The sequence below is a fragment of the Triticum urartu genome, chromosome 2 (assembly GCF_003073215.2).
Source record: "Triticum urartu cultivar G1812 chromosome 2, Tu2.1, whole genome shotgun sequence".
NCBI classification, from domain to species: Eukaryota; Viridiplantae; Streptophyta; class Magnoliopsida; order Poales; family Poaceae; genus Triticum; species Triticum urartu.
Window position 1 is genome coordinate 295684274 of NC_053023.1, and position 13491 is coordinate 295697764.

Genomic DNA, 13491 nt, shown 5'->3' on the forward strand with positions numbered 1-13491 from the left:
CTGACCAAAATGGTCGTTATAGTTTAGGGTTTGGAGCCCCCCGAACAGCTTTTGACCAATTGGTCTGAAATGGTCATAGATCTATGACCAATTCTTCGAGGGTCACTGGCAGAAGGTCACTAGTTGACATATTTCTTGTAGTGTACTTCCACACAATCTACTGCATCGGCACCTCCATCAGCTGCCACCTCTAGCCGTGATATAAGAAAGCAGGCACAACCACCCCTATCTACCAAGAGCACACCTGTCGGGCCTATATAGAGCTCTTCTTCTTCCATGGCATCAACTGGGTACACAAGTGATATTATTTGTCGTCGTTGTAAGGGAAGATGATGTAGGGTAGGAACCCTAGGGCCAATCTTTCACGAAAGGAGCGGATCCTACGATGAACACGAAGAACATGAGGGGAATCACGAGGGCAAGTCACAAAGGGGCACAAAGAGAAACACCCAAACCAATAAGAAATACTCACACATATGCTAGATCCTCGAGTACATAAGATATCACACGATCCACGATCAACTAAGGACGATACAAGTAGCACGATCTTCTCCGCGAGGTCTTGAGGTTCTTCTCCGTGAGGAGGTCTTGAATCCTCTTGGGGGATCTTCTCCGACGAGGCGCGATCTCCGAGGAGAAGGTATCCAAGTGGATGAGCAAATCTCTCACAAAAATATGAGCTAATCCTTTGCTAACCCTAGAAAGAAGTGGTGGAGTCATATATATAGGAGTTGGGGGCGAAGGGGTACATGGGCCTCGGCCCAATCATCATGCACGCAGGCACTGTCCGGATGTTTGTCTGGATGAACCGGGCTTCGGGGCTCCGGATGATCCGGGTCGGCGTCCGGATGGTCCAGTTGTATCGTGGGGGATGTGGGAGGTCCGGATGTCCGGGTTCTGGTCCGGACGTCCGGGTATGTCCGGATGATCCGGGTCCTGGTCCGCATGATCCGGCTTCAGGGCAACGCTTTGGGTGTATTATGGTGGTTTAGCCAGATCGTCCGGGCTGTGGTCCGGATCATCCAGGCTGTGGCCGAATCGTCCAGACGGCGGTCCGGATCGTCCGGGCTTTGGCTGACTTAGCCCTTCTTCTTCTTCGTCTTCACGTCCATCTTCCTCTTTGGATTCTCCTTGCTCCTTAGCGTCTCCATGGCTAACTCCTTGATACCTGAGTATGCACAGCGTCTCCGTTTGAGGTACTAGGAAAGTCTCATGTGCATCAACGTGGAATTGTGGGAGGAGAGATGTTACCTCCATTCCGAGAGCTCTTGCATGTGCTCGTGTCATGGGTCTGCTAGGCACATGGTGATACGATGGTAGGTCCATGGGGATGATCTTGGGATGCTCCGCATCATCTCCCCTCCCTTGGGAAAGATCCGACCTCGGATTGAATTCTTCATCACCATGGTAGGGTGATAGATCCTTGACGTTGAAGATGTCGCTTACGTTGTACTTGTCACGCGGGAGGTCGATCTTGTAAGTGTTCTTGTTGTAGCGTGCAAGCACATTGAAGGGTCCATCCGCTCGTGGTAGGAGTTTGGACTTGCGCTCGGTTGGGAAGCGGTCCTTGCGAAGGTGTAGCCACACGAGATCACCAATGTTGAATACCATGGGGTGCTTGTTGATGTTGAGCTTGGTCCCAAGTCGTTGTACTTGACACTCGATGGTGTGCCTTGTATCTTCATGCACCTTCTTGAGATGATTCACACGTGCACTTGCATCCATATTGATGCGCTCTTGGAGTGGTAGAGGAAGAATGTCCAATGGTGACAATGAGTTGAATCCATAGACGACCTCGAAAGGGGGCTTGTCAGTAGTTGAGTGTCTTGCGTGGTTGTAGGCGAGCTCGGCGATAGGTAGACACTCCTGCCACTCCTTGATGTTCTTATTGATGAGCACGCGAAGTAGAGCGGAGAGTGTGCGGTTGGTCACCTCCGTTTGGCCATCGGTTTGTGGGTGGTACGCCGTGGAGAAGAGTAGCTTGATTCCGAGTTTGGCGCATAGGGTCTTCTAAAAGTAGCTTAGGAACTGGACGTCGCGGTCCGAGACAATCGTCTTTGGCACTCCATGTAGACGGAATATTTCCCTACAAAATAGATTGGCAACATGTGAATCATTTTCTATCTTGTTGCAAGGAATGAAATGTGCCATCTTAGAGAATCTGTCGACAACAACAAATATCGAATCCTTTCCATTTCTAGTCCTAGGAAATCCAAGTACAAAATCCATGCTAATATCTTCCCATGGTTGATATGGAATTGGGAGAGGCATGTAAAGGCCATGGGATTGAGCTTTAGACTTAGCTTTGCGACGTGTAAAGCATCGGTTGGTGAAGCGGTTGACGTCGCGAAACATCTTGGGCCAATATAAGTCTTTTATGTGCTCAAAGCCAATGACATCCAGTTCAAGTTGAGTAACAAGCATGCATATGCGGGAAAGAGAGTCCACCACAACATTTTCCTTACCTTTGATGTACTTTATGACATAAGGAAAAGACTCAATGAATTCACTCCATTTAGCATGACGCTTGTTCAACTTAGTTTGACCCTTAAGGTATTTAAGCGTTTCATGATTGGTACGAATGATAAATTCATGAGGGCGAAGATAGTGTCCCCATTCATGCAAAACTCGCATTAAAGCATATAACTCTTTGTAATAGATGGGATAATTGAGTTGAGCTCCAGAAAATTTCTCACTAAAATAAGCAATTTGGCGCTTCACTTGCGTTAACACACCTCCTATGCCATTACCACTAGCATCGCATTGAATTTCAAAAGGTTTGTCAAAGTTAGGTAATGCAAGCACGGCAGCACGAGTAAGCAAATTCTTAAGCTCATTGAAAGTGGTACCTTGGGATGGTCCCCAAACAAAAGGCGCATTTTTCTTGCTCGAAGCATGCAGAGGTGAAGCAATGGTGCTAAAGTCCTTCACGAACCTACGGTAGAAACCGGTTTAACCAAGGACGCTACGCACTTGTTGCAAATTGGTTGGTTTAGGACAAGTTTTGATAGCATTGATATTAGAGTCATCAACATGAACACCCTTAGAGGAAACAACAAAACCCAAGAAAACGAGCTTATCAATGCCGAGAAGGTACTTTTCCATGTTAGCATAGAGATGCTCGTTTCGAAGAGTTTGCAAAACGGGTCGAACATGGGTGACATGATTTTGAAGAGATTTGCTATAAACAAGGATATCATCAAAGCAGACCACAACAAACTCACCAATGTAGGGGCGAAAGACATGATTTGTAAGATGCATGAAAGTACCCGGTGCTTCTGATAAACCCATAGGCATGACTAACCACTCATACAAACCAAACTTTGTTTTGAAAGCAGTGTTCCATTCATCACCCTCTTGTATGTGGATTTGATGGTAACCACTTTTAAGGTCAATTTTGGAAAATATAGTGGCACCGCTAAGTTAATCAAGCATATCATCAAGGCGTGGAATGGGATACCTATAGCGAACGGTGATAGCATTGATAGGTCTACAATCGGAGCACATGCGAAAGCTACCGTATCATTTTGTCACAATAATGACAAGAACGGCACAAGGACTCAAACTTTCATGCACATGTCCGTGGTCTATGAGATGATTTAATTACCTTTGTATTTCTTTGGTTTCGCCGGGGTTGACTCAGTAGGGAGCTTTGTTCGGAAGAGGTGCTCCGGGGATGAGGTCGATGCGGTGCTCGCGAGTGTGAGAGGTGTTAGCTTTTGGTGCGTCGTCCTTGCACAAAAGGACATAGTGTAGTGTTGGGGAACGTAGCAGAAATTCAAAATTTTCTACGCATCACCAAGATCAATCTATGGAGTAATCTAGCAAACAAGGGGAAGGAGAGTGCATCTACATACCCTTGTAGATCTCTAAGTGGAAGCGTTCAAGTGAACGGGGTTGATGGAGTCGTACTCGTCATGATCCAAATCACCGATGATCCTAGTGCCGAACGGACGGCACCTCCGTGTTCAACACACGTACAGCCCGGTGACGTCTCCTATGGCTTGATCCATCAAGGGGAGAAGGAGAGGTTGGGGAAGACTCCATCCAGCAGCAGCACGACGGCGTGGTGGTGGTGGAGGAGCGCGGGACTCCAGCAGGGCTTCGCCAAGCACTACGAGAGACGAGGAGGGAGAGGGGTAGGGCTGCGCCAACAGGGAGAGCAAATCACACACGTTGGGCAGCCCCATACCTCAAGTATATATAGGGGGAGGGGAGGGGCTGCGCCCCCACCTAGGGTTCCCTCCCTAGGGGTGGTGGCAGCCCCCAGATCCCATTTGGGAGGCGGCTAAGGGGGAGAGAGAGGGGGCGCACCTAGAGTGGGCCTTAGGGCCCATCTGCGCCTAGGGTTTGCCCCCTCTCCTCTTGAGGATGCCTTTGGCCTTGGTGGGAGGCGCCCTAGCCCACATAGGGGCTGGTCCCTTCCCACTTATGGCCCACGCAAGCCTCCGGGGTTGGTGGCCCCTCCCGGTGGACCCCCGGACCCCTCCGGTGGTCCCGGTACACTACCGGTGATGCCCGGAACACTTCCGGTGGCCAAAACCATACTTCCTATATATCAATCTTTACCTCCGGACCATTCCGGAACTCCTCGTGAAGTCCGGGATCTCATCCGGGACTCCGAACAACATTCGGTAACTGTGTACATACTTTCCCTATAACCCTAGCGTCATCGGACCTTAAGTGTGTAGACCCTACGGGTTCGGGAGTCATCCAGACATGGACGAGAAAACTCTCCGGTCAATAACCAACAGCGGGATCTGGATACCCATGTTGGCTCCCACATGCTCCACAATGATCTCATCGGATGAACCACAATGTCAAGGATTCAGTCAATCCCATATACAACTCCCTTTATCTATCGGTATGATACTTGCCCGAGATTCGATCGTCGATATCCCGATACCTTGTTCAATCTCGTTACCGGCAAGTCTCTTTACTCTTTCCGTAACACATCATCCCGTGATCAACTCCTTGGTCACATTGTGCACATTATGATGATGTCCTACCGAGTGGGCCCAGAGATACCTCTCCGTTTACACGGAGTGACAAATCCCAGTATCGATTCGTGCCAACCCAACATACACTTTCGGAGATACCTGTAGTGTACCTTTATAGCCACCCAGTTACGTTGTGACGTTTGGCACACCCAAAGCACTCCTACGGTATCCGGGAGTTGCACAATCTCATGGTCTAAGGAAATGACACTTGACATTAGAAAAGCTTTAGCATACGAACTACACGATCTTTGTGCTAGGCTTAGGATTGGGTCTTGTCCATCACATCATTCTCCTAATGATGTGATCCCGTTATCAACGACATCCAATGTCCATGGTTAGGAAACCGTAACCATCTATTGATCAACGAGCTAGTCAACTAGAGGCTTACTAGGGACATGGTGTTGTCTATGTATCCACACATGTATCTGAGTTTCATATCAATACAGTTCTAGCATGGATAATAAACGATTATCATGAACAATGAAATATGTATAATAATAACTAATTTATTATTGCCTCTAGGGCATATTTCCAACAGTCTCCCACTTGCACTAGAGTCAATAATCTAGTTCACATCTCCATGTGATTAACACTCACAGGTCACATCGCCATGTGACCAACATCCAAGAGTCTACTAGACTCAGTGATCCAGTTCACATCACTATGTGATTAACACTCAAAGAGTTCTGGGTTTGATCATGTTATGCTTGTGAGAGAGGTTGTAGTCAACGGGTCTTGCCATATTCAGATCCCTATGTATTTCGCAAAACTTTATGTCATATCGTAGATGTTGCTACCACGTTCCACTTGGAGCTATTCCAAATTGTTGCTCCATTATGCGTATTCGGTATCTCTACTCAGAGCTATCCGGATAGGTGTTAAGTTTGCATCGACGTAACTCTTTACGTCGAACTCTTTATCACCTCCATAATCGAGAAACATTTCCTTATTCCTCTAAGGATAATTTTTTTGACTGCTATCTGGTGATCTACTCCTAGATCACCTTTGTACCCTCTTGCCAGACATGTGGCAAGGCACACATCAGGTGCGGTACTCAGCATGGCATACCATATAGAGCCTATGACAAAAGCATAGGGGACGACCTTCGTCCTTCCTCTTTCTTCTGACGTGGTCAATCTTTGAGTCTTACTCAACTTCACACCTTACAACTCAGGTAAGAACCCCTTCTTTGACTGATCTATTTTGAACTCTTTCAAAACATGTCAAGGTGTGCATTCTTTGAAAGTATCATCAGGCGTCTTGATTTATTTCTATAGATCTTGATGCCCAATATGTAAGCAGCTTTATCCAGGTCTTCCTTTGAAAATCACTCTTCAAACAACTGTTTATGCTTTCCAGAAATTCTACATTATTTCGGATCAACAATATGTCATCCACATATACTTATCAGAAATGTTGTAGTGCTCCCACTCACTTTATTGTAAATACAAGTTTCTAGCAAACATTGTATAAACCTAAAAGCTTTGATCACTCTATTAGAGCATGTATTCTGACTCCGAGATGCTTGCTCTAGTCCATAGAAGGATTGCTGGAGCTAGCATACCTTTTAGCATCCTTAGGATTGACAAAACCTTTTATTGTATCACATACAACTTTTTCTTACAAAAACTGGTAAGAAAACTTGTTTTATCATCCATCTATCAGATTTCATAATCGAAAAATACAGCTAATGCTAACATGATTCCGACGGACTTAAGCATCGCTACGGGTGAGAAATTCTCATCGTAGTCAACTCCTTGAACTTGTGAAAAGACTCTTTTCCATAAGTCGAGCTTCATAGACGATAACATTACTGCCCACGTCCGTCTTCTTCTTAAAGATCCATTTATCTCAATGGCTTGCCGATCAACGGACAAGTCCACCAAAGTCCATACTTTGTTCTAATATATGGATCCTATCTCGGATTTCATGGCTTCTAACCATTTGTCGGAATACAGGCCCACCATCGCTTCTCCATAGTTCGTAGGTTCATTGTTGTCTAACAACATGATATCTAAGACAGGATTACCGTACCACTCAGGAGTAGTACATATCCTTGTTGACCTACGAGGTTCGATAGCAACTTGATCCGAAGCTTCATGATTACTATCATTAACTTCCTATTCAACAGACGTAGGCGCCACAGAAAACATCTTTCTGTGTTGCATCACTCTCTGGTTGAAATAAAGGTTCGACAACCTCATCAAGTTCTATCTTCCTCCCACTCAATTCTTTCAACAGAAACTCCTTCTCGAGAAAGGACCCGTTCTTAGCAACAAACAATTTGCCCTCGGATCTGAGATAGAAGGTATACCCAACTGTCACCTTTGGGTACTCTATGAAGATGTGTTTGTCCGCTTTGGGTTCGAGCTTCTCCGGCTGAAGCCTTAAGCATCACAGCCCCAAACATTAAGAAATGTCAACTTTGGTTTCTTGCCAAACCAATGTTCATATGTCGTTGTCTCAACGGACTTAGATGGTGTCCTATCTAAAGTGAATGCAGCTGTCTCTAACGCATAACCTCAAAATGAAAATGGTAGATAGGTAATAGACATCATAGATCGCACCATATCTCATAAGGTTCAATTACGACGTCCGGACACACCATTACCCTGTGGTGTTCCAGGTGGCTTCAACTGTGAAACAATTCCACAATGTATTAAGTGATTTCCAAACTCATAATTCAGAAATTCTCATCGATCAGATCATAGGAATTTGATCTTCTTGTTATGATGGTTCTTAACTTCACTCTGAAATTGCTTGAACTTTTCAAATGTTTCAGACTTGTGCTTCATTAAGCAAATATACTTATATCTACTCAAATCGTCAGTGAAGGTGAGAAAATAGCGATATCCACCGCACGCTTCAATTCTCATTGGATCACACGCATCGGTATGCATGATTTCCAACAAGTCACTTGCTCGTTTCATTGTACATGAAAACGGGGTCTTAGTCATCCTGCCCATGAGGCATGGCTCGCATGTATCAAGTGATTCAAAATCAAGTGACTCCAAACATCCATCGACATGGAGTTTCTTCATGCATCTTACGCCAATATGACCTAAGCGGCAGTGCCACGAGAAAGTGGTACTATCATTATTAACTCTACATCTTTTGGCGTGAACATGTGTATCACCACGACCGAGATTCAATGAACCATTCACATAGGGTGCATGACCATGAAAGGTATCATTCATGTAAACAGAATAACCATTATTCTCTAACTTAAATGAATGACCGTATTGCAATGAACATGATCTAATCATATTCATGCTCAACGTAGACACATGATAACATTTATCTAGGTTCAATACTAATCCCGAAGGCAGATGGAGCGTGCGATGGTGATCTCATCAACTTTGGAAACACTTCCAACACACATCGTCACCTCACCCTCAGCCAGTCTCCGTTTAGTCCGTAGCTTTTGCTTCAACTCACCAATAATAGTAATTGAACCGGTAACCAATACCCAGGTGCTACTAGGAGTACTAGTGAGGTACACATAAATAACACGTATATACTTTGTTGAAGTTGCCAGCCTTCTTATCTACCATGCATTTGGGGTAGTTCCGCTACCAGTGACCGTTCCCCTTACAATAGAAGCACTTAGTCTCGGGTTTGGGTTCAACCTTGGGTTCCTTCACTAGAGCGGTAACTGGTTTGCCATCCATGAAGTTTCCCTTTTAGCCCTTGCCCTTCTTGAAACCAGTGGTCTTGTTAAACCATTAACACTTGATGCTCCTTCTTGATTTCTACCTTTTGCGGTCTTAAGCACCGCGAACAGCTCCAGGATCAACTCCATCCCTTGCATGTCATAGTTCATCACGAAGATCTAGTAGCTTAGTGATAGTGGCTAGAGAACTCTATCAATCACTATCTTATCTAGAAGTTTAACTCCCACTTGATTTAAGTGATTGGAGCACCCAGACATTCTGAGCACATGCTCACTAGCTGAGCTATTCTCCTCCATCTTGTTGGCAAAAGAACTTGTCAGAGGTCTCATACCTCTCAACACGGGCATGAGCCTGAAATCCCAATTTCAGCTCTTGGAACATCTCATATGTCTTATGGCGTTCAAAACGTCATTGGAATCCCGATTCTAGGCCGTAAAGTATGGTGCACTAAACTATCAAGTAGTCATCAGGACGTGTCTGTCAGGTGTTCACAACATCCACAGACGACGTTGTAGGGGTTTGCACATCGAGCGGTGCATCAAAGACGTATGTCTTCTGTGTAGCAGTGAGGACACTCCTCGGACTACGGGCCTAGTCTGCATCATTGCTTACAATATCTTTCAACTTAATATTTCTCTAGGAACGTATGGAAACAGGGAGCTACAACGTGAGCTATTTATCTACAACATATTTGCAAAGACAATTTAGACTATGTTCATGATAATTGAGTTCATCTAATCAAATTATTTAATGAACTCCCACTTAGATAGACATCCCTCTAGTCATCTAAGTGAAACATGATCCAAATTGACTAGGCCGTGTCCGATCATCACGTGAGACAGACTAGTCATCAATGGTGAACATCTCATGTTGATCGTATCTTCTATACGACTCATGTTCGACCTTTCGGTCTTCCGTGTTCCGAGGCCATGTCTGTACATGCTAGGCTCGTCAAGTCAACCTAAGAGTTTCGCATGTGTCCCGAGGCCATGTCTGTACATGCTAGGCTCTTCAACTCCCGTTGTATTCGAACGTTAGAATCTATCACACCCGATCATCACGTGGTGCTTCGAAACAACGAACCTTCGCAACGGTGCACAGTTAGGGGGAACACTTTTCTTGAAATTTTAGTGAGGGATCATCTTATTTAAGCTACCGTCGTTCTAAGCAAATAAGATGTAAAACATGATAAACATCACATGCAATCAAATAGTGACATGATATGGCCAATATCATTTTGCTCCTTTTGATCTCCATCTTCGAGGCTCCATGATCATCGTTGTCACCGGCATGACACCATGATCTCCATCATCATGATATCCATCATCGTGTCTTCTTGAAGTTGTCTCGTCATCTATTACTTCTACTACTATGGCTAACACTTTAGCAATAAAGTAAAGTAATTACATGACGTTTATGTTGACACGCATGTCATAAATAAATTAAGACAACTCCTATGGCTCCTGCCGGTTGTCATACTCATCGACATGCAAGTCATGATTCCTATTACAAGAACATGATCAATCTCATACATCACATATATCATTCATCACATCCTTTTGGCCATATCACATCACAAGGCATATGCTGCAAAAACAAGTTAGACGTCCTCTAATTGTTGTTGCAAGTTTTTACGTGGCTGCTATAGGTTTCTAGCAAGAACGTTTCTTACCTACGCGAAAACCACAACGAGATATGCCAATTTCTATTTACCCTTCATAAGGACCCTTTTCATCGAATCCGATCTGACTAAAGTGGGAGAGACAGACACCCGCTAGCCACCTTATGCAACTAGTGCATGTCAGTCGGTGGAACCAGTCTCACGTAAGAGTACGTGTAAGGTCGGTCCGGGCCGCTTCATCCCACGATGCCGCCGAATCAAGATAAGACTAGTAACGGCAAGTAAATTGACAATATCGACGCCCGCAACTGCTTTGTGTTCTACTCGTGCATAGAAACTACGCATAGACCTGGCTCTGATACCACTGTTGGGGAACGTAGCAGAAATTCAAAATTTTCTACGCATCACCAAGATCAATCTATGGAGTAATCTAGCAACGAGGGGAAGGAGAGTGCATCTACACACCCTTGTAGATCGCTAAGCGGAAGCGTTCAAGTGAACGGGGTTGATGGAGTCGTACTCGTCGTGATCCAAATCACCGATGATCCTAGTGTCGAACGGACGGCACCTCCGTGTTCAACACACGTACAGCCCGATGACGTCTCCTACGCCTTGATCCAGCAAGGGGAGAAGGAGACATTGGGGAAGACTCCATCCAGCAGCAGCGCGACGGCGTGGTGGTGGTGGAGGAGCGTGGGACTCCAGCAGGGCTTCGCCAAGCACTACGAGACACGAGGAGGGAGAGGGGTAGGGCTGCGCCAACAGGGAGAGCAAATCACACACGTTGGGCAGCCCCATACCTCAAGTATATATAGGGGGAGGGGAGGGGCTGCGCTCCCACCTAGGGTTCCCTCCCTAGGGGTGGCGGCAGCCCCCAGATCCGATCTGGGAGGCGGCCAAGGGGGAGAGAGAGGGGGGCGCACCTAGAGTGGGCCTTAGGGCCCATCTGGGCCTAGGGTTTACCCCTCTCCTCTTGAGGATGCCTTGGGCCTTGGTGGGAGGCGCCCTAGCCCACATAGGGGCTGGTCCCTTCCCACTTATGGCCCACGCAAGCCTCTGGGGCTGGTGGCCCCTCCCGGTGGACCCCCAGACCCCTCTGGTGGATCTCATACAGGACTCTGAATAACATTCGGTAACCGCGTACATACTTTCCCTATAACCCTAGCATCATCGAACCTTAAGTGTGTAGACCCTATGGGTTCGGGAGTCATGCAGACATGGCCGAGAAAACTCTCCGGCCAATAACCAACAGCGGGATCTGGATACCCATGTTGGCTCCCACATGCTCCATGATGATCTCATCGGATGAACCACGATGTCAAGGATTCAGTCAATCCCGTATACAATTCCCTTTGTCTATCGGTACGATACTTGCCCGAGATTCGATCGTCGATATCCCGATATCTTGTTCAATCTCGTTACCGGCAAGTCTCTTTACTCGTTCCGTAACACATCATCCCGTGATCAACTCCTTGATCACATTGTGCACATTATGATGATGTACTACCGAGTGTGCCCAGAGATACCTCTCCGTTTACACGGAGTGACAAATCCCAGTATCGATTCGTGCCAACCCAACAGACACTTTCGGAGATACCAGTAGTGTACCTTTATAGCCACCCAGTTACGTTGTGACGTTTGGCACACCCAAAGCACTCCTACGGTATCCGGGAGTTGCACAATCTCATGGTCTAAGGAAATGACACTTGACATTAGAAAAGCTTTAGCATACAAACTACATGATCTTTGTGCTAGGCTTAGGATTGGGTCTTGTCCATCACATCATTCTCCTAATGATGTGATCCCGTTATCAACGACATCCAATGTCCATGGTTAGGAAACCATAACCATCTATTGATCAATGAGCTAGTCAACTAGAGGCTTACTAGGGACATGGTGTTGTCTATGTATCCACACATGTATCTGAGTTTCATATCAATACAGTTCTAGCATGGATAATAAACGATTATCATGAACAATGAAATATGATATAATAATAACTAATTTATTATTGCCTCTAGGGCATATTTCCAACATGTAGGACACTAGATGGGTTCTCACACAGTCCTCTTATCTCACTTTTTGTGGAGAATACAACTAGGTTCTTTTTGCCTCTCATCGCAGAGGCACTCAATTTGGGCTTGTGGCTCCCACTCTCTTTTTGTTGGTTCGCTTTCTCACTATTCTCTCCATGATGGGTGGCTTGCTTGTCGAAGATCACTTGGCTTAGAGACATAGGGCGAAGTACACACTCCGTTCCTTTCATCTTGAAGATGTAGTGGTTCGTTAGGCCATTGTGGATGACACCTCTATCAAATTGCCATGGGCGTCCAAGAAGAAGGTGGCAAACAGTCATTGGAACGACATCACACTCGAAAGTGTCTTCGTAGGCGCCAATTTTGAAGGAGACTTATACTCGATGCTCGACTTGGATAGTGCCGGAGTCGCTAAGCCATTGAACATTGTAAGGATGTGGGTGCTTCGTCTTGGGAAATTGGAGCTTGGAGCAAAGTTATTCACTTGCGAGGTTATGACAACTCCCTCCATCGATGATGACCTTGACGGACCTTCCGTTGATGCCGGCCTTGGTATGAAAGATATGGCATCGTTGGTCTTGTTATTGGTGTTGTTGAAGAGTCAAGACCTTGGAGACAACTAGAGCGGGACTTGAGTCTTCATCGCAAAAAGAGTTGTTCCTCTTCATCGTTCACTTGTCGGTGCATGGCGACTTGCTCAAGTGCTTCCATTACTCCTTCGCTCATGGAGTCGTATGTACATCGTCGTTGAGGATCATGGTTCGCTTGTTGGTACACTTAAAGGACTTGTGGCCTCGGCCTCCACATGTGAAGCATTTTAAGGAACTTGTCTTGAGGGTCTCATCGGTTGCGGTAGATGACGATGAAGCTCTTGTCCTGAAGTTGCTCGTTGTAGAAGGGTGACTTGGGGTTGATGAAGATTTCTTGTAACTCGACTTGTCGACGTTGCTTGTAGAAGGCTTGGTAGACATTGTTGGAGTCGTTGGAGAAGCCGTATGACTTGGATGAGAACTTGGCATACTTGAAGTCATCTTGCACTTGACGTTCCGCTTTGGTAGCTTGATGCACTAGCTCGATGAGGTTCGAGTATGGTTGGAAGTCGGCGATCTTATTGATAGGATGATTGAGTCCATTCAAGAAACGTGTCATTGTTTGCTCAT